This window comes from Bufo bufo, chromosome 5 (assembly GCF_905171765.1).
Source record: "Bufo bufo chromosome 5, aBufBuf1.1, whole genome shotgun sequence".
Lineage (NCBI taxonomy): Eukaryota > Metazoa > Chordata > Amphibia > Anura > Bufonidae > Bufo > Bufo bufo.
Window position 1 is genome coordinate 7,203,519 of NC_053393.1, and position 21,082 is coordinate 7,224,600.

The window sequence follows — 21,082 nt, forward strand, 5'->3', positions numbered from 1 at the left end:
TCACGGTTATGGGCAATCGAGGGTTGCTCACTGTATTGGAGAACCCTGGGCAGGCATGCAGCAGTGAAGGAGAGGTAGACACAAGTTCCTCTGGGGCACACTCTGTATATAGGGACCAGGCCTGATGGTGGATGAGGTGCCCTGGATGTTACAGGTATTTTTAGTGCCTGGGGCAAGGTCCCTGTTGGATTCGTGACGCCAGTGCCTGTAACGGTGGCACACCGATTGATAGGACGAATAACTGAGGTACACAGATGGTATAGTGAACCAAACGTTGCTTTACTGAACAGTCCCACTTTGTACATGCAGATGGTAACACAGTCCTTTAGATCACAGCTTTACAAGCAGGCTTTATTCCACAAGATGGCAGGTATTGATTATGCAAGATACTCAGAGGGTAAATCCACAACACACTCAGAATCAGGTTGTACCTTTCCTCAGAAATAGCGTACACTGTCCTTTCTAGAACTCCTGTCTGGTTCCAATCCCAAGGCCCGGATGCCTAAATGGTGGCTTAAATCCTTGGTATATTTATATCTTCCTCTCGTATTAAATCCTTGCTTTTCTTCCTATATAGCATCTGCCTATCAGGATTACTTATCTTTGCTTGGATGATGAAGGACTGTGGGTTTCTCCCAGGAGGTTCTGTCCTGCAACTGGGGTGTCTCTACTGAGCTAATCCTAGCCTCAGGAGCTTCAGGTGGACGAAGTAACTCCTCTAGTCCCCTGGAATGAACTACCACTCCCCGGTCTGGGCCTTCCTATATATATCTAGGGCTCTCTAGCTCCCTCTAACGTCTGGGAGGCTAAACTACACCCTGACAGGCCTGACACCAGCTAACACAGGGAAATGCATACACATAACATTAAAGGTAATAAAGACACATTAACCCCTTTTGTGCAGTGCCCACCTTTATCTAGTGGGACACTACACCCCCTCATCTTGACTATGATTGTCCAGTTAATCTCATCACAGGGGCTAAGTTGCCCAAGTCTCGGCTTTACAATCTTTCTCAACCCGAAAGAGAGGTCGTGCGGAAGTATATCGCCGAGAGTTTGGCAAAAGGTCATATTAGGCCATCTAAGTCTCCAGTGGCAGTAGGTTTATTCTTTGTAAAGAAAAAGGATGGATCGCTGAGACCTTTTTTGGATTTCCGGGAATTGAACCGTATTACGGTCCTGGATCCGTATCCCCTTCCTTTGATCTCCGACCTTTTTGATCAGATTGTTGGTGCCAAGGTGTTCTCCAAGTTGGATTTGAGAGGGGCCTACAATCTGATCAGAATCAAGGAAGGGGATGAGTGGAAAACGGCCTTCAATACGCACAAGGGTCATTTTGAGAATCTGGTTATGCCTTTTGGGTCGACGAACGCGCCAGCGGTATTTCAGCGATTCGTCAATTACATTTTTCATCATTTGGTGGGAGGTTCGTGGTAGTTTACTTGGATGACATTTTAATTTACTCTCCTGATCTGAAGACCCATCAGGATCATGTGAGACAGGTTTTGACGATCCTTCGGGAGAATAAATTATATGCCAAATTGGAGAAATGTGTGTTTTCTGTGCAGGAGCTTCAGTTTTTGGGATATCTGCTTTCTGACTCTGTAATGGGACCGACCAGAGAATCAGAAAGCTTTGATGCGGTTTTTGGGGTTTACAAATTATTATAGAAAATTTATCTTGAACTACCATTGAAAAACCTCTGACCGATATGAGTAAGAAGGGCCGACGTCTCTGTCTGGTCGGATGAGGCATTGCAGGCCTTTTTGGCTATTAAGGAGTGTTTTGCGTCTGCTCCCATTCTGGTGCAGCCCGATGTGTCTCAGCCATTCGTGGTGGAGGTTGATGCATCAGAAGTCGGGGTTGGAGCGGTACTGTCGCAGGGTTCATCTCCTGGCAAGTGGGTCCCGTGTGCTTTTTTTTCCAAGAAGCTCTCGGTCACCGAGAAGAATTATGATGTGGGAGATAGAGAGTTGCTGGCCATCAAGTTGGCCTTTGAGGAATGGCGTCACTGGTTGGAGGGGTATCTCACCCCGTTACAGTATATACGGATCATAAGAATTTGGCTTACCTGCAATCTGCCAAGCGTCTGAAGTTGAACCCTAGACAGGCCAGATGGTCACTGTTTTTTACCAGGTTCAATTTTGTGGTTACTTTTCGCCCGGGGGTTAAAAACGTCAAGGCAGATGCGTTGTCTCGCAGTTCTCCTGGGGGATGTGATTCAGAGGATCCTGCTCCGATTTTGGCTGATGGGGTGGTGGTCTCCGCTCTGTACCCCAAATTGGAGATGGAGGTGTTGGGAGCCCAGGAGGGGGCTCCTGGTTCTTGTCCCCCAGGGAGGAGACACATGCATTGTGGGGATGTTTTGGTCTGTGTATCCTGAATTGCTGCCTCTGTCCTTGGAGATAAATTGGATTACTTCCCAATTATCTCCAGGACAAAAGACTCTGTAAAACTGTGTATTTTCCTGCCTGTGATGATTACATTAACCCATTGTGTAAGGTAATTGTATCACAGGCAGAGGAGAGGATTTTGTGTGGGAGTGTCTGAGTGTATTGTACGTGGTTACTGGTTGTTTTACAAAACCCTGTGGGTGGTATTAATGTGTATATAAGAACAATAAACCCATAGCTCTGGCTGTCCACTGCTTTACCCTCAACACAGAGCTTGGTCTCGTTCTTGGGGGGATTCACTGTATGCTGTTAGAGACTGATTGCTAGGAGTGTAAGCCGCTTGGGTGCGTTTCCTATTTGTCTGATAGCAGCTATTCGGGAGGTTCCGTTCGGAGTTTGGAGCATTCCCTTGTATGCCGTTCGGGAGTTTGGTGTTCTGTAAGTAGCTGTGCCTGTAGCTCTGGAAGGGGAAGATCGCCTAAACCTTTTTACCCCATTTTATGCCTGGGGTGCCGTTACAATTGGTGGCAAGCGACGGGATGGTTCTCACAGCCCAGAAGGACAGCTTCAAAGTAACATCATTCCCTGGAATTACAATTTGAGGGCAACGCATGTCCCAGTACAGCGACCCTGACAGCAGCAGGATGGAAGCAGCAGTGGCATACGATGAGGAAGACCTGGATGGCCGGGATGCATTAAGGAAAGGCATCTGGTACCAGGCCCTGGATAATGTACAATACCAGCTAGGCGAGAGTCTCCCCAGTGAAGAGCAGCGATTGCAGAAGCAAGTGGCCCTGCGGATGCCCTTCCTGGGAGAGCAGCACCTGGAGGAATGGGTGAAGGAACTAGAGCACCGGGTATGGCAGGAGCTATGGCTGGAGGATGCCTACCAGGCGCTCTGGTGGTATATGGCACAGTTTATACCCTGGACAGCTGAGCATGACAAGCCAGAGGAGAGGAGTTTGATGGTCCTGGCTTGTTATGGGAGTCCTTTGCAGAGCCGACTTCGGGAGCCCTGCACAGTCCAGACTTCAGGACATTTTCTATGAGAGGGAGGCTAGGCAGGATTGGGATGACTTCCATGGGGTAGAGAAAGACCTGGCTCACCTAGCAACCCTGGAGTGGGAACTGGACCAGAACTACCGAGATCTCTTCCACTCCATTGGGAAGGCTCAGAAGGACAGCAAGATGACAGACCCAGGTCCAGAGCCCTTCAGCTGGGCAGATATTGTGGAGTGTTACTGGGAAGAACCCCAGGTGGCCGGTGGAGATGGGACCGAGGTCTCTCCACCAGTCCTGCAGGGAATTGGGAGCCCAGTCTCCATTCCCCAGCGGCCGTGTGATTTACAGGGAATAGAGAGCCCAGTCTCCTTTCCCCAGCAACAGGACACTGTATTGGGAGCGGAGACAGTCGGTCTCCCTCCCCAGAGGCTGGAAGTATGTATGGGAGAGGAGCTTGTTACCCCCTCTCCCTATTGGCAGTGTTTATTGCAGGGAATTGGGAGCCCAGGCTCCATTCCCCAGCGGCCAAGTGATTTACAGGGAATTGGGAGCACAGTCTCCATTCCCCAGCGGCCGTGTGATTTACAGGGAATTGGGAGCCCAGGTTCCATCCCCCAGTGGCAGTTTAACGCACCAGGGGGAGACAGTAAACCCCACAACAGTGCAGATGGGACCGTGGTCTCTGCACTCACAGCACAGGGGGTAGGGACAGTCGGTCCTGTCCCCCAGCAACAGGGCTGTTTAACCAAAGGGGAGACAGTCGGTCTCCCCCCACAGCAGCATGGTGGTCTATCTAAAGGGAGACAGTCGGCCTCTCCCTACAACAGCAGAGCTGTGTATCTAAAGGGGAGACAGTCGGTCTCCCCCTCCAACAACCAGGCTCCAACCAGGCTACTTCCGTGGTCCCGCTGGCACCAGGGCAGAGTACCGCTGGTCTCTGCCCACTCAGCAACCCACCAAGGCATTCTACCAGTCCCCCACACAGCCGTAGTGAGGCACATGGACATGGACAGGTTTCTCCCTTGCTCAGGTGTAGTAACCATTTATTGTGGGTGGGCTGTACTGCTGTTTCTGTTTTTTGGGTGGGCTGCTGGACTAACAAGGGCACTGACTGGCAGGAAGTTAGATACCCTGTTAGTCTGTTTGGAAAAGGGGAGAGATGTGATGAGACCAATCTCACCACATTGCATTGGAGAAGCCTGGTTGCCCGTCTGCTTCCTTTAGACTATGGCCCCATGTTGAAATGTTTGATTTTCCCCTACAAAGACTATGTGAAAGAATTTGGCTCCATGGCAATTAAACTGTATTCGTGTAGTCTGAGTGCCATTCACCTAATAATTAAATGCACTCAGACCTGAGCTATCGGGGGATATGTTAAATGTCTGTGTTTACTGTAATGGTTGTGACATTGTATATTTGAATAGTGATTTCTGTGATTTCTGTCCTGTTGTCCCCACGTGTCCCTTTGTCCGGAGAAATAATTGAATTACTCCTCGGTTGTCTCCAGGGCAGAGAGGAGGAAACCAGGATGCATTGTGGGGATGTATTGTGTCTGTGTATCCTGAATTGCTGCCTCTGTCCTTGGAGATAAATTGGATTACTTCCCAATTATCTCCAGGACAGAAGACTCTATAAAACTGTGTATTTTTCGGCCTGTGATGATTACATTAACCCATTGTGTATGGAAATTGTATCACAGGCAGAGGGGAGGATTTTGTGTGGGAGTGTCTGAGTGTATTGTACGTGGTTACTGGTTGTTTTACAAAACCCTGTGGGTGGTACTAATGTGTATATAAGAACAATAAACCCATAGCTCTGGCTGTCCACTGCTTTACCCTCAACACAGAGCTTGGTCTCGTTCTTGGTGGGATTCACTGTATGCTGTTAGAGACTGATTGCTAGGAGTGTAAGCTGCTTGGGTGCGTTTCCTATTCATCTGCTAGCAGCTATTCGTGAGGTTCCGTTCGGAGTTTGGAGCATTCCCTTGTATGCCGAGTATGGGAGTTTGGTGTTCTGTAAGTAGCTGTGCCTGTAGCTCTGGAAGGGGAAGATCACCTAAACGGTTTTAACCCCTTTTGTGCCAGGGGTGTCGTTACAAGATGGTTCCGCAAAAACAGAACGGATACGGAAGACATATGGAGTACATTCCGTACGGGTTCAGTTTTTTTTGTGGACCTATTAACTTGAATGGAGCCACGGAACATGATTTGCGGGCAATAATAGGACATGTTCTATCTTTGAACGGAACAGAAATACGGAAACGGAATGTTTACGGAGTACATTCTGTTTTTTTTGCGACACCATTTAAATGAATGGTTCCGTATATGGACCATATACAGAACTCAAAAAACGGCCCGTATACGGAACGCAAAAAACATTTGTGTGAACAAGCCCTTAAAAGAAGGTACGAGTAGAAGTCCTGTGGAGATAAGCTGTCTAAAAGAACTTTATAAGCTTTACTGCAACATGGTCCAGAAGTGTAAAGGCTTCCTATCCTGGACAAACCTAAATAGCAGATTCCAGATATGCCCAACATACTGCATCCATGAAATCCGATAGTAACCTTAAAGGGACACTGACAGGCCAAATCAGCATATATAGTTAGATATATCACATTACAGGTCTTATAGAGTCTTTTAAAAGCATATAACTATCCCCCCTGTCCACCTTATAAAGAGCGAAATATAAAGTTTTATAACCTGCTTCTGCGGTCAGCAATCTGCCCAAGGGGCGGCGTTTCATGTGAAAATGCGCCCAGCCAGCCTTCCCAACTGCCGTTCTTAAGCCCCGCCGAGCTCATCATTATTCACTTCGCTGGGCGGCGGCTAGAACTCTCCCCAGTCCCGATCCTGCGCCTGCGCAATTCAATCCTCCGGGCATCGTTCATGCCCAATCTTATGCGCCTGCGCCCCGCCGTGCCGTCGGACGCACTATAATTAACCCCTTATATGATGTGAGTGAGCAGCGCTCTGAAGCGCTGCTCTGAACAGTGCTTGGCTGAGGCTGCAGCTGCCTCGAAGATGCAGGCTGGTGTGTGTACGCAGGCGCGATCTAACGGCACGGCGGGGCGCAGGCGCAGAAGATTGGGCATGAACGATGCCGGGAGGATTGAATTGCGCAGGATCGGGACTGGGGAGAGTTCTAGCCGCCGCCCAGCGAAGTGAATAATGATGAGCTGGGCAGGGCTTAAGAAAGGCAGTTGGGAAGGCTGGCTGGGCGCATTTTCACATGAAACGCCGCCCCTTGGGCAGATTGCTGACCGCAGAAGCAGGTTATAAAACTTTATATTTCGCTCTTTATAAGGTGGACAGGGGGGATAGTTATATGCTTTTAAAAGACTCTATAAGACCTGTAATGTGATATATCTAACTATATATGCTGATTTGGCCTGTCAGTGTCCCTTTAACTGTGAGTACAGCAATCAGTATAAGAGGTGCAGAGCATTATTTGAAAGTGGGGTCAGCCCTGTGCTTGTATTGTACCAGCGAAAGTGTTGTACCCCTATTTCTAGATGCTTGTACTAATTAGTGTTGAGGGCGAATATTCGAATTTTGAATATTTATATCGAATATCGCAACTTCGAGAATTCGCAAATATTTCTAATATAGTGCTATATATTCGCTATATCGAATATTTGTCTTTTTTGTTTCTGAAAACATGATTCCTCTCTGCTTCTTGCTTGTGGTCCAATGAGTCATTGGCCCACAAGCAACTTAAGCAGTGAGGAATCATGACTTTAGATGGAAAAAATGACAAATATTGTAAAAAAAAAATATATGGCACTATATCGAATATATTAGTTTTTTAGAATATCCGTCTTTTTTTTTTTCAATCTGTACAGTTGTTCCTCTTCGGCATACTCCTACCCGACAAGCGTCCCCGTCACCATGGGAACGCCTGGGGGTTAGAATGTACATGGTGACGGCGACGTTTGCCTGGGGGATGGAATATACCATCGGATCTGAGTTTTCACGATCTCACTGAGATCGTGAAAACTCAGATCCGATGGTATATTCTAACTCCCAGGCTTTCACATGGTGACGGGGATGCTTGTTGGGGAGGAGTATGCCAAAAAGGAACAACTGTACAGATAGAAAAAAAAAAAAGACGGATATTCTAAAAAACTAATATATTCGATATAGTGCTATATATTAATTTTTTAGAATATTCGTAATATTCTAAAACAAGAATATATAGCAATATGGTGAATATTCGAAAAAACGAATATAGAGCAATTTAGCTAATATAGTGCTATAATCTTCTTTGTCTAATAGTTGTCATTTTTTTCTCATCTGAAGTTCAGATTGGAAAAAAATTACAACTATTAAAAAAAAAAATTATAGCACTATATTAGCTAAATTGCTCTATATTCGTTTTTTTTTTCCGAATATTCGCAAAATTGCTATATATTCTTGTTTTAGAATATTATGAATATGTTGAAAAATGAATATAGCACTATATTAGCTATATTGCTCTATATATTCTTTTTTTGAATATTTGTCATTTTTTTCATTCTGAAGTCATGATTTCTCCCTGCTTAAGTAACTTAAGCAGGGAGAAATCATGACTTCAGATGGAAAAAAATGACAAATATTCAAAAAAAAAATAATATATAGCACTAAATTCTATAGTGCTATATATTAGTTTTTGACCCAAGCCTGTATTGATCGCGTAATATTTGCATATTACGCGATCATTACCTTCACAATTTTTCGAGTAAAAAAAATTGTAGAATATAACGAATATTTAAATTCGTGAATATTCAACGAATATTCTACAAAATATTTGCAAAAATTCGAATATGACCCCTGCCGCTCATTACTAGTACTAGTGTCAGCTAGAGAAGTTCACCTAACAATTTATCACTTTCAAGGCCACCCTGAATATACATCAGGAAACTATGATCACCATTCTTGCTACTATCACTCCTATCGTCTACTCTGCTCTCCTGTGCTTGCTGCAGTATGTATGAATATAAGGTAAATGGAAGCGCCTATGGACCAAGATTATGGATCTGACTGGCATGTGAAGCCCTACATTTTTTATTTTCCAGCAAAAAACCCAAGAAAACTTGTAAAGCCTCATTCACACGTCAATGTTTGACGGACGTGTTTTGTAGCTGTTCTCCACGGACAGCACACTGTCATGCCACCGGATAGGAAGGGAGTAAGTTCACCTCCTGTCTGCCACCCACGCCTCTGTCCCTACCTACTTGCACTTGCCTGTCCTAGGTAACGGAGCGCAACTGGGCGGTGGTCCCTGACCTCAATAAGTGCAGAGAGACAGAGAGGACAGAGACAGAATAGCGGGCGAAGCGGTGACACAGTAATAGACCAAGCTAGGCCAAGAGGGTAAGGGCGGCTGGCAAGTAGAGATTCCACTGAGGTCGAGTAAACACGGAGGAACAACAAGATGAGTCCGAATACAAGCCAAAGGGTCAAAAACCGTGAGGCAGCGTCAGTACACAGGAATGGACAAGAACAGGTCAGGTCACAAGCTGAAGTTCAAGCCAAGAGGTCACCTCAGGAACAAGGAGCAAGCAGTAGCGGGTCAAAAAACAGTAGTGTTGATTGATCATGAATATTCGAATTGCGACTTTTAATCGCGAATATCGGCACTTTGAGAATTCACAAATATTTGGAATATCCCAAAATATATTCGTAATAGCGAATATTTGATTTTTTTTAAAAATACCAGTTCATGCAAATTTTTATGCAAAATGTTTAATTCTATGCGGATTTTCGCAATCAAGAAAATAATGCCTGGAGATCACGAATTCGCGAATATATGGCGAATATTTGCCCAAATATTCGCGAAATATCGCAAATTAGAATATTGCCCCTGCCGCTCATCACTAAAAAACAGGCACAGGTCAATATCCAGATATCGCAGAGAACACACTAGCAAATAGCCTAGGACAATTAATCACAGGCAACCTGTGGCCAGCAGGTTGTCTGTTTATATATTGAAGGGCAGGAGTCATGTGACGTGGCCAGCGCCACATGACCTCCCACCATGTCTGTAGCCGAGCCGAGTGTCCAGCTCGGCGGTCAGCCCCTTGACCATCACTATGGGAAAGGGGGACGCTGGCCGCACAGAGAGGAAGCGTGCGGCTAGGCGCGCTCTGCCCCCCGTTACCCCGTTACCAAGACACAGAGCGGCTCCCCGCTCGGCGCTACAGCAGGACGCAGTGTGCGTGCCTGCCGCCGTGTCACACCAAGGCACCGGCGGTGCAGGAGAGGAGACGCACGTCGCCGGCGCCCTGTGACAGTACCCCCCTTCCACGAGGACCCAAGGACCACGGGAGCGGCTTCTCCGGGTGATCACGGTGGAATTTTATTATCAAATTTGTGGCATGCATCCTATGCACTGGTACCCAGGACCTCTCCTCGGGTCCGAAACCCTTCCAATGGACCAAGTACTGTAAAGAGTTCCGAACCCTCCTGACATCAATAATCTTAGAGATGGCAAATTTGTCTTGGCCCTCTACCTCCACAGGAGAAGGAGGTCCTTGTGAAGGAACCACGGGCAAAATGTATCTCTTTAGCAGCGATTTGTGAAATACATTGTGGATGCGAAGAAGGTCAGGTAGTTTCAATCTAAAAGACACGGGATTAATAATGTCAACAATCTCGTAGGGTCCAACAAAATGCGGCGCAAACTTTCTGGACACCCCTTTCAAGGAAAGATTCTTGGTGGACAGCCACACCTTGTCACCGACCTCAAAATCAACCCCCTTGGAGCGTCTCTTATCAGCTTGCACCCTCTGAACATCCTGGGCCTTTTCCAGGTTCGTTTAAACCTGGGCCCAGACTGTGCACAGTTCTGAAGTAAAACTATATGCCTCCGGGTTGAGTGAAGACACTGAAGGACTCGAAGTAAAACAAGGATGTAATCCCAGGTTACAGGAAAATGGAGACACCCCCGTGGACAAGTTCACCCGATTGTTGATGGCAAACTCCGCCAACGGAAGGTATCTCACCCACCGATGCTGATTGTCAGACACATAACATCTCAGAAATTGCTTAACCGTCTGATTCAACCGTTCCGTCTGCCCATTGGTCTCAGGATGGAAGGCTGACGGAAAGGACAATGAAATTTCACACCTTTGACAAAAGGCTTTCCAAAACTTAGAGACGAACTAAAACACCCCTGTCAGAGACAATATTTTCGGGAACTCCATGCAAGCGTACAATGTGGTCAATAAACAAAGATGCTAGAGTCTTGGCATTAGGGAGCTTAATCAGAGGAACGAAGTGCACCATTTTATTAAATCGGTCGACCACTACCCAAACCACTGACTTCCCCTCGGAGGTTAGCAAGTCAGTAATAAAGTCCATGGAAATATGTGACCATGGCCTGCACGGAATGGGTAGGGGTCGTAATTCACAAGCAGGATGCGTTCTCTGAGTTTTAGATCTGGCACATACCTCACAAGCAGACACATAAGAACGGACATCTCTAGATAATGTGGGCCACCAGAAAGACCTAAACATGAGTTCCTTTGTGGAATCGATACCGGGATGGCCGCATAAAACAGAGTCATGGCACTCACTCAAAAGCCGGAGACGGAAATGCCCAGGCACAAATAACTTATCTGAGGGTGCCCGTGCAGGGGCAAGATGTTGTGCTGAAGCGATTTCAGAAGAGAAGTCTGCAGATACTGATGCCAAAATTATATTAGTCGGCAGGATGAGTTCAGGAGGGGTGTCAGGAGGCTGGAAGGCATAAAAGCTTCGGGACAAGGCGTCCGCCTTGACATTCTTACTTCCTGGCCTGAAAGTAATAGAGAAATTAAAACTTGTGAAAAGCCCACCTGGCTTGCCTAGGATTAAGGCATTTAGTGGCTTCAAGGAACACTAAATTCTTATGGTCAGTAAGCACTGTGACACAGTGTTTGGCCCCTTCAAAAAAAGTCTCCACTCCTCAAACGCCCATTTGATTGCCAGTAGTTTGCGGTTCCCAATGTCATAATTCCTCTCCGTGGGAGAAAATTTCCGTGAAAAGAACGCGCAGGGTCTTAAATTAGTGAGGTTGGGAGATCCCTGAGAAAGAATTTCCCCCACCCCATCCTCAGATGCGTCAACCTCTACTACAAAGGGTTCATCTGGATCCGGCTGAATCAAGACTGGGGCATTCTGAAAACACATCTTAAGAGTCTCAAAAGCCTTGAGAGCCGCAGGCGACCAGTTGACCAGATCCGCCTCCTTCTTGGTTAGGTCGGTCAAAGGTTTGGCGATTACAGATTTTTTTTTGATAAACTTACGATAGTAATTAGAGAATCCTAAAAAGCGTTGTAATGCTTTTAGGGAGGAAGGACTCACCCAGTCTTGAATCGCCTGAACCTTCTTAGGATCCATTTTAAATGAGTGTGGAGTAAGGATATACCCAAGATACAGAATCTCCTGTACTCCAAACATGCATTTCTCTAATTTGACCGACAATTGATTTTCCCGGAGGATTCCGAGCACCAGTCTGAGATGAGAGACATGGGAATCCCAATCAGAAGAGAAAAATCAAAATATCGTCCAGATATACGATCATAAATCTGCAGATAAATTCCCTGAAGATGACGTTCATAAAATTCTGAAAAACTGCAGTGGCATTGCTGAGTCCAAATGGCATGACTAAATACTCAAAGTGCCCCTCTGGAGTGTTGAAGGCAGTTTTCCACTCATCTCCTTCTTTAATACGTATCAGGTTACATGCCCCTCTCAAATCAAGTTTGGAAAACCAGGATGCTCCCAAAACCTGATTGAACAAGTCAGGAATCAACGGGATAGAATATTGATTCGTAATGGTAATCTTGTTCAACCTTCTGTAGTCGATACAGGGTATGAGACCACCATCCTTCTTTTTAACAAAAAAGAACCCTGCACCCATGGGAGAAGTGGAGGGTTGAATATGTCCCTTTTTAAGGCTCTCCCTAATATACTCCTTCATAGCGCTGCGCTCTGGACCAGATAGGTTGTAAATACATCCCTTGGGAAATCTAGACCCTGCCACTAAATCTATAGCGCAGTCATAGGGTCTATGGGGAGGAAGAGTCTTGAACTCGGACTTGGAAAAAACATCTTGGAACTTTTCATTATACGGAGGGACCGACATGGAATTGGAGGAAACCCCTGCCTGGACAAAGCTCAAACAGGAGTTACAATTGGGACCCCATTTTTCTAACTCACCCATGGTCCAGTTAATGACCGGGTTGTGTAGCTGAAGCCAAGGCATCCCTAAGACCACTTCTATGGGCAAATTTTCAAGAATAAAAAACAAACACTTCTCTGAATGACACACCCCTACCGACAAGGTTTTTTCAGGAGTACAAAGCTTGACAGTTCCTCCCAGCAGGGGAGTGGAGTCTATGGCGACAATATAGTTTGGAGTGGACAGATTCAACATGGGTATTCCAACCTTTACTGCAAACTTAAGATCCATAAAACTAAAGGCAGAAACTGAGTCAACGAATGCTCTACCTGACCCCTTGAGGGTCCCAAAGGCCACAGAAATGGGTAACAACAACTTCTTTCTTACCACCTCCGGATGTACCTTGTCTTTAGCTCCCTCAAACCTGAATGATCTTCCGGAAGGAGGAATCTTGGGACATTGATGAACCCAATGATCGGAGTCGCCGCAATAGAAACAGGTGCACCATTGGCGACATTGTTCTCTTCGGGTCATACCGAGCTGCATAGGTTCGTCCATCTGTGCCTCCAACTTGAGTCCCACAGGAGCGGATTCAGGTTTGGAAATACCCTGTTGAGAAAACAAATGTTCCCGCTGTCTTTCCCTGACACGTCTGTCCAATCTAATGGCCAAAGTCTCCTCTAAGGTCTCAGGACAGGGGTAGCATACCAGCATATCCTTAAGATTCTCAGCCAGGCCTAACCTGAACTGGCTCTTGAGCGCCGGTTCATTCCAGCCGGAGGGTACGCACCATTTACGGAACTGGGTGCAGTAGTCCTCAACTGGCCGATCACCCTGGCTGAGGGCCTTCAAGTGCGACTCGGCTACGGACGCTCTGTCGGATTCATCGTACAGAACCCCCAGTGCTTGAAAAAATGTGTCAACGGATCTAAGGCAAGGAGATTCATGAGGCAAGGAGAATGCCCACTCCTGAGGGTCACCCTTGGGGAGGGAGATAATTATTCTAACCAATGTTGGTCAGAACCAGACAAATTAGGCCGCAAGCGAAAATATAGCTTAAAACTTTCCTTGAAAGCCAAAAAGCACTTGCGGTCTCCTGAAAACCGATCCGGCAGCTTTACATGAGGTTCTGCCTGCAGAGCAGCCGAAGAAAGTATTGGGAGCGTCCGGGCGGATTCTTGGGCCTGTAACCTCTCCCCCAGTTCCTGAACAATTTGCGCCAGGCTTTGTACATGGTCGGTGAGACTCTGTAAAGGGTCCATGATGATGTATGGGCCTGTGATTCTGTCACGCCGCCGGATAGGAAGGGAGTAAGTGCACCCCCTGTCTGCCACCCACGCCTCTGTCCCTACCTACTTGCACTTGCCCGCCCTAGGTAACGGAGCGCAACTGGGCTCTGACCTCAGTAAGTGCGGAGAGACAGAGAGGACAGAGACAGAATAGCGGGCGGAGCGGTGACACAGTAATAGACCAAGCTAGGCCAAGAGGGTAAGGGCAGCTGGCAAGTAGAGGTTCCAACACTGAGGTCGAGTAAACATGGAGGAACAACAAGACGAGTCCGAATACAAGCGAAAGGGTCAAAAACCAGGAGGACAATTAATCACAGGCAACCTGTGGCCAGCAGTTTGTCTGTTTATATACTGAAGGGCAGGAGTCATGTGATGTAGCCAGCGCCACATGACCTCCCACCATGTCTGTAGCCGAGCGCCGAGTGCCCAGCTCGGCGCTCAGCCCCTTGACCATCACTATGGGAATGGGGGACGCCGGCTGCACAGAGAGGAAGCGTGCAGCCGGGTTCGCTCCGCCCCCCGTTACCCCAGCAACCAAGACGCTTCCCATTCAGCGCTACAGCAGGACGCGGCATGCGTGCCTGCCGCCGTGTAACACCAGGGCGCCGGCGGCACAGGAGAGGAGAAACACGTCGCCGGCGTCCTGTGACACACACGTCACTATTCATTTTAATGTGTGTTTTCACACGTCAGTGTTTTAGCACGGTCCATGGGTCAGTTTTTTAGCACGGATACATGCTCTATTTTGTCCATGTTCACAGATCCATCATGCCCATTATAGTCTATGGGTCCGTGATCACTGACCACCTGCTCACGGATTTGAGCATGGACACGGACATGTGAATGAGGCTTAAGTAGAGATGAGTGAATGGATTCTAAACCAACTGGGTTCATCACAAACTTCACAAAAACTCTTCTTCCAAATAAATCCAAAGTTTTAGCGATTCGCTTTGGATGAATTATGCAAATTGGCACCTGCTATTTTACATTTAAAATTCTATACACTAGTGAGGAAAACAGGGCAAGGAGGAGGAAGACTGAGAATTGCATGACCCTGGTTAGGTCCCAGCCGGCGGGCTTGCCCACAATACTTTGCAGTCAGCCTGACAGCCAATCAGGAGAGAGGATATTGGCTAGTCTATCAGGCTCTATGCTAGCTGTGAAGCATTGGCGCCATTGTGACCTCAGCCACTGATGTGATAGGACATGTCTGCCATGTCTCGGACAGACACCAATCACAGACACAAGCAGCCATTATAGGGTCTTGCAGAGATTATGAAGAAGGCATATTTAGTTAGGTAGATTGAATTACCAGGTAGAAAGTCAGATTCTATCATTAGGGACAGGATAGGGGCAGTTACTGTACTGTGTGTCTTACAGTCAGGGCTAGATTTGTTCATAACTCATATCTTGTGCAGCACAAAGATCATTTAAAGAGACGGTACTCTTTTTTTGTCCAAAAACCTGTTACAAAGCTTCTACAGTTTCTAAGTATTTCATATGTATATTCCCAGTATCACCAGCAGCATATTGTCACGCTTCGGTGTGGGAGGGAAACCCACACCAAGCGTAGGAGGGAAGAGGGTGAGGGGAAAAGGCCTGGAAATTAAGAAAAGGTGCAGGTCACCTCCTAGAGAAACCCTAATCAAAGCCCTGGCTGACTGACTGCAAGTATGAACTGACCCCGAAGGTAGGTGGGTTCATACACAGGAACCTAAAGTCCTAACTCACCTTGTAGGACCCTGGTACTAATGTCAGGACAAGAGACAACCTGTTCATCCAAATGGTAGGACGAACAGGAGTCTTCCTCAGGCCAAATGACAGGGAAAAGAGCACCACAAGCAAACCCACACAATAAACAAAAGGGGAAGAAAACACTTAACTTCAAATTGCTATGAAAGCACAGGAACTCCGCCGAGATCCAAACACCAGCACTCCACAACAACAAGACAGAAGCTATAAACCGCACAGGATGGTGGGAGAAGCCATAATAAATAGGGAAGGTAAAATGACCACATAAGCAACACCTGATGCAGGGGGTGTGGCCATTACCAGAAACAACACAGACACGAATTGATCCACAAGAAACCTGTCAGATCAAACCACGTGTTGCCAGTCTCACTGATCTCCTGGCACTTGTCACAGGAACGTCCGTGACAAATATATTTCACTGCATACGCTGCACAGTTGCACCTTTTCTTTCCAAAAATCTTTTGCTAATTTTCTATTGTTTCTTATTGTGAAAATCTTATTTTAGTGCATCAGTTGTAGTGTATAGTTTGGTCAGGGGATGTCCACTTGGATATTTGTGCAGAACAAGCCACTGTTTCTTCTGACATAGCTATGTATGTCAGGGTCAGTGTAATTGCTGTCATTGCATTCAAGAGCCTAAAAGGAAACGAGATTTTTTTTGGGGAAAAAAGTAAATACAAAAGAGAAACAAAATGTAACAAATATGAGTCCTAGGAGACCTCAAAGTGTCATTTGCCAATGTCATACCAGTTTCCAGGCCAATTGGAGCACTTTTGATTCAAGTAGATTGTATTCAGACTAAAATCACATTTGTTGACCAACTCATTAGCTTCAGACCAGAAAATAATTGAAATAATTTGCTTATCTCTACCAGTAAGCAGTTCGTGCTAAACTTGATGCGAGGTGCGTCCGTGTGTAGTAGGTAGAGTATCTTAAGGGCTGTGTATGTTTTAAATTTTATTGATTATAGTTTTATTGTGTTGACATGTGTTGAGGATACAGGAGAACATTGTCTTGTCCCATTATGGATTTGACAAGGGGTGTCAGGATACCGTTTACCTTTACTTGGTGGAGGGGGAGTCATAGTGAGAGAACATTGTAGTCATATTTGGGGCTTCTGACCCTGTAAAAAGGCTTCTTTGCATCTGTGTCAAGAAGAACGAGATGTTCGATAGATGTTCAGTACTCATCCTAAATTAAAAGTCCAGATCCACTGTACTGGAGATGATTGGGAAGGTGGCAAAGTAGGAATCGGTGTTGCATAGAAACATATACTCACAAGACCTCAGATGTAGTGTTGAGCGCGAATATTCGAATATCGAATTTTTTTTGCGAATAAATTCGATATTTCGAATATTTTTTTTTAATTTTTTTTTTTTATTGTTATATTTTTTTCTTTCCCACTTCCCAAAAGTAGTTCTTACCTCTCCTTAGGATTCCTGGCTTCCTGGCTGCTCCAGTCAGTGCCCGTTGCCGCTTCTGACGACTTCCGTGCTCATGGAGCGTCCCCATCACCATGGGAACGTCTCCATACTAGAATGTACTGTCGGATTTGAGAATTAACTTGAAATCGCAATTCGATTAATTCAAGTTATAATAATCGAATTTCGATTTCAACTTAGCACTGCTATATTCCATATTTGTTAATTCTAGCCTAATATGGAATATAGCTGTGCTAAGTTGAAATCGAAATTTGATTATTATAACTTGAATTAATCGCATTGCTATTTCAACTTGGACCTGGTTTACTATGGTTGGCTTGGTAGAATTAGCGAATATGACGAATGTATTCGTCATATTCCTCAAAACGAAGATAATGAAGTATTCTCCATCTTCGTTTTAGCTACCTATTCGTCAACTTCGCTAATTCTAGCAATCAAATAGGAAAGTTGACTATAGAGACAGGTAAGTTTAATTCGCTATGCGATTATATTACTGCTTTAAAAAAAAAATTGAATAGTTAAATACTTGATTATTATAATGATTCTATTTATAAAAAAAAAAGCAAAGTAATATAATCGCATAGCGAATTAAACGTAGCTGTCTCTATAGTCAACTTTCCTATATGATTGCTAGAATTAGCGAAGTTGACGAATAGGTAGCTAAAACGAAGATGGAGAATACTTCGTTATCTTCGTTTTGAGGAATATGACGAATACATTCGTCATATTCGTCATCTTCTCTAATTCTAGATATCAAACCAATAGGAAAGTAGCCTTAAGTTAAAATCGCATAATAATCGCGATAGCAAGAATAATGTCGAATATTCGATTTCGACGAATATGAAACGAATATTCTATCGAATTTTCGCAAATTTCGTCGAAATCGAATATGGCACCTGCCGCTCATCACTACTCAGATGGTAAAATGTCAATTTGAAGCTGCTGGATAGACCCATCATTCTCAAGTTTTAGCCTGTGATGACTTCTGCCCATCCTTCTTGGTCTTTGGTGATTTCTGCTGGGTAGCCATCTGTCAGGCATCAGAAGGCAAAACAAATGTAAGTCTTAGCATCCAGGAAGGAATGTACTTTGAAGATATATCCAGAATGTCCTAAATTGCCAGCATTCAAAAGTGACCAAAACATCAGCCAGAAAGCATAGGAACTGAGAAGTGGTCTGTGGTCACCACATGCAGAACCACTCCTTTATTGGGGGTGTCTTGCTAATTGCCAATAATTTCCACCTGTTGTCTATCCCATTTGCACAACAGCATGTGAAATTGATTGTCACTCAGTGTTGCTTCCTAAGTGGACAGTTTGATTTCACAGAAGTGTGATTGACTTGGAGTTACATTGTGTTGTTTAAGTGTTCCTTTATTTTTTTGAGCAGTGTATTTTTTTTACAGCTAGACCTGCCAATAACCTTAATACAGTTCCTATGTTTGTGTGTTAAAGACGAAAGCAGAGTAATTTACTGTGATATCATGTTTTTGGATGTCATATAACTGTTACATATTGTGTTCACAGAATCAGAAAAAATAATATGCCTTTAAGATTCATTATGTAATGTGAGGTAAGCTCAATGACACAGCAGAAACAACAAAAAAGCATAGAGTTAAACTATTTTTGCTAGGCAGGAGTTTTGACCAATCACAGCCAGCCTCACACACAGCCTGTGTGGGAAATTCCCCTAGCAGGAGCTGCTAGAATCATTACACTAGAAGAGAGAAGCTGAACAGACATTCACTCCACTAAGAGCTGTGTTTTATGGAAGCAGAGAGGCCAAAATAGGTATTTAAAACAGTTATATAATGTTTCTACTGTTAATATAGTGATCAGAACTGTATACTGAACCAGTTATATGTGTGTTTACTTACAGTTCCACCAATTGCAAACTACAAAGTTCACAATTCAAATTCAAATTCCATATTGCAATCCAAATTGCATACAACTAGGGATGAGCGAACCCGAACTGAATAGTTCGGGTTCGTACCGAATTTTGGGGTGTCCGTGACACGGACCCGAACATTTTCGTAAAAGTCCGGGTTCGGTGTTGGGCGCTTTCTTGGCGCTTTTTGAAAGGCTGCAAAGCAGCCAATCAACAAGCGTCATACTACTTGCCCCAAGAGGCCATCACAGCCTTGCCTACTATTGGCATGGCTGTGATTGGCCAGTGCAGCATGTGACCCAGCCTCTATATAAGCTTGGGTCACGTAGCGCTGCACGTCACTCTGCTGATACAAGTGTAGGGAGAGGTTGCAGCTGCGACGTTAGGGCGAGATTAGGCAGTGATTAACTCCTCCAAAAGACTTAAGACAGTGATCGATCTACAGCTGTGGATCATTGAAGTGCTGCTATTCAATTGCTCACTGTTTTTAGGCTGCCCAGAGCGTTTTTCAGTCACTTTTTTCTGGGGTGATCGGCGGCCATTTTGTGGCTTGTGGTGCGCCAGCACAAGCTGCCACCAAGTCCATTTAACCATCAATAGTGTGCTTATTTAAATCTATCCCTAAAAGGGTATATCAGATTCAAGGTGCTGATAGGGTCATTCTCAATAACTTCACACACACGCTACTATGCATATTCAAGTCTAATTCTGTCCGTAAACGTATACCTGTCACCCAGCGCCTAAATAATAGGCCTCAAATTTATATTCATCTAAATCTGTGGCTATTGCTGTAGCTGGTCAAGTTATTTTGTGTCCGTCAAAGCACAGTTTTTGTTCTGGTTTGAAATACAATTCCCAACCTAGCAATTTCCTAAATTAGTGGTTTCTGCTGTATCAGGCCTACTTTAAATCTATCCCTAAAAGGGTATATTAGATTCAAGGTGCTGATAGGGTCATTCTCAATAACTTCACACACACGCTACTATGCATATTCAAGTCTAATTCTGTCCGTAAACGTATACCTGTCACCCAGCGCCTAAATAATAGGCCTAAAATTTATATTCAGCTAAATCTCTGGCTATTGCTGTAGCTGGTCAAGATATTTTGTGTCCGTCAAAGCACAGTTTTTGTTCTGTTTGAAATACAATTCCCAACCTAGCAATTTCCTAAATTAGTGGTTTCTGCTGTATCAGGCCTACTTTAAATCTATCCCTAAAAGGGTATATTAGATTCAAGGTGCTGATAGTGTCATTCTCAATAACTTCACACACACGCTACTGTGCAGATCCAAGTCTAATTCTGTCTGTAAACGTATACCTGTCACCCAGCGCCTAAATAATAGGCCTCAAATTTATATTCAGCTAAATCTGTGATTACTGCTGTGCCTGTATTAGTGTAATACGGTACCTAAATAGATAGCCAGATAGTGTTAGGTGTCTGTAAAAAAAGGCCTGAATTTGAATTCAATACATTGGGCCAAATAATATTTTTCTTATTGTGGTGAACGGTAACAATGAGGAAAACATCTAGTAATGGACGCGGACGCGGACATAGTCGTGGTGGTGTTAGTGGACCCTCTGGTGCTGGGAGAGGACGTGGCCGTTCTGCCACAGCCACACGTCCTAGTGTACCAACTACCTCAGGTCCCAGTAGCCGCCAGAATTTACAGGGATATTTGGTGGGGCCCAATGCCGTTCTAAGGATGGTAAGGCATGAGCAGGTACAGGCATTAGTCAATTGGGTGGCCGACAGTGGATCCAGCACGTTCACATTATCTCCCACCCAGTCTTCTGCAGAAAGCGCACAGATGGCGCATGAAAACCAAGCCCATCAGTCTGTCACATATCTCCCATGCATACCATGGAAACTGTCTGACCCTCAAGTTATGCAGCAGTCTCCTATGCTGTTTGAAGACTCTGCTGGCAGGGTTTCCCAAGGGCATTCACCTAGCTCTTCCCCAGCGATGGAAGACAAAGAATGCACTAACGCACAACCACTTATGTTTCCCGATGATGAGGACATGGGAATACCACCTCAGCACGTCTCTGATGATGACGAAACACAGGTGCCAACTGCTGCATCTTTCTGCAGTGTGCAGACTGAACAGGAGGTCAGGGATCAAGACTGGGTGGAAGACGATGAGGTCGTAGACCCCACATGGAATGAAGGTCGT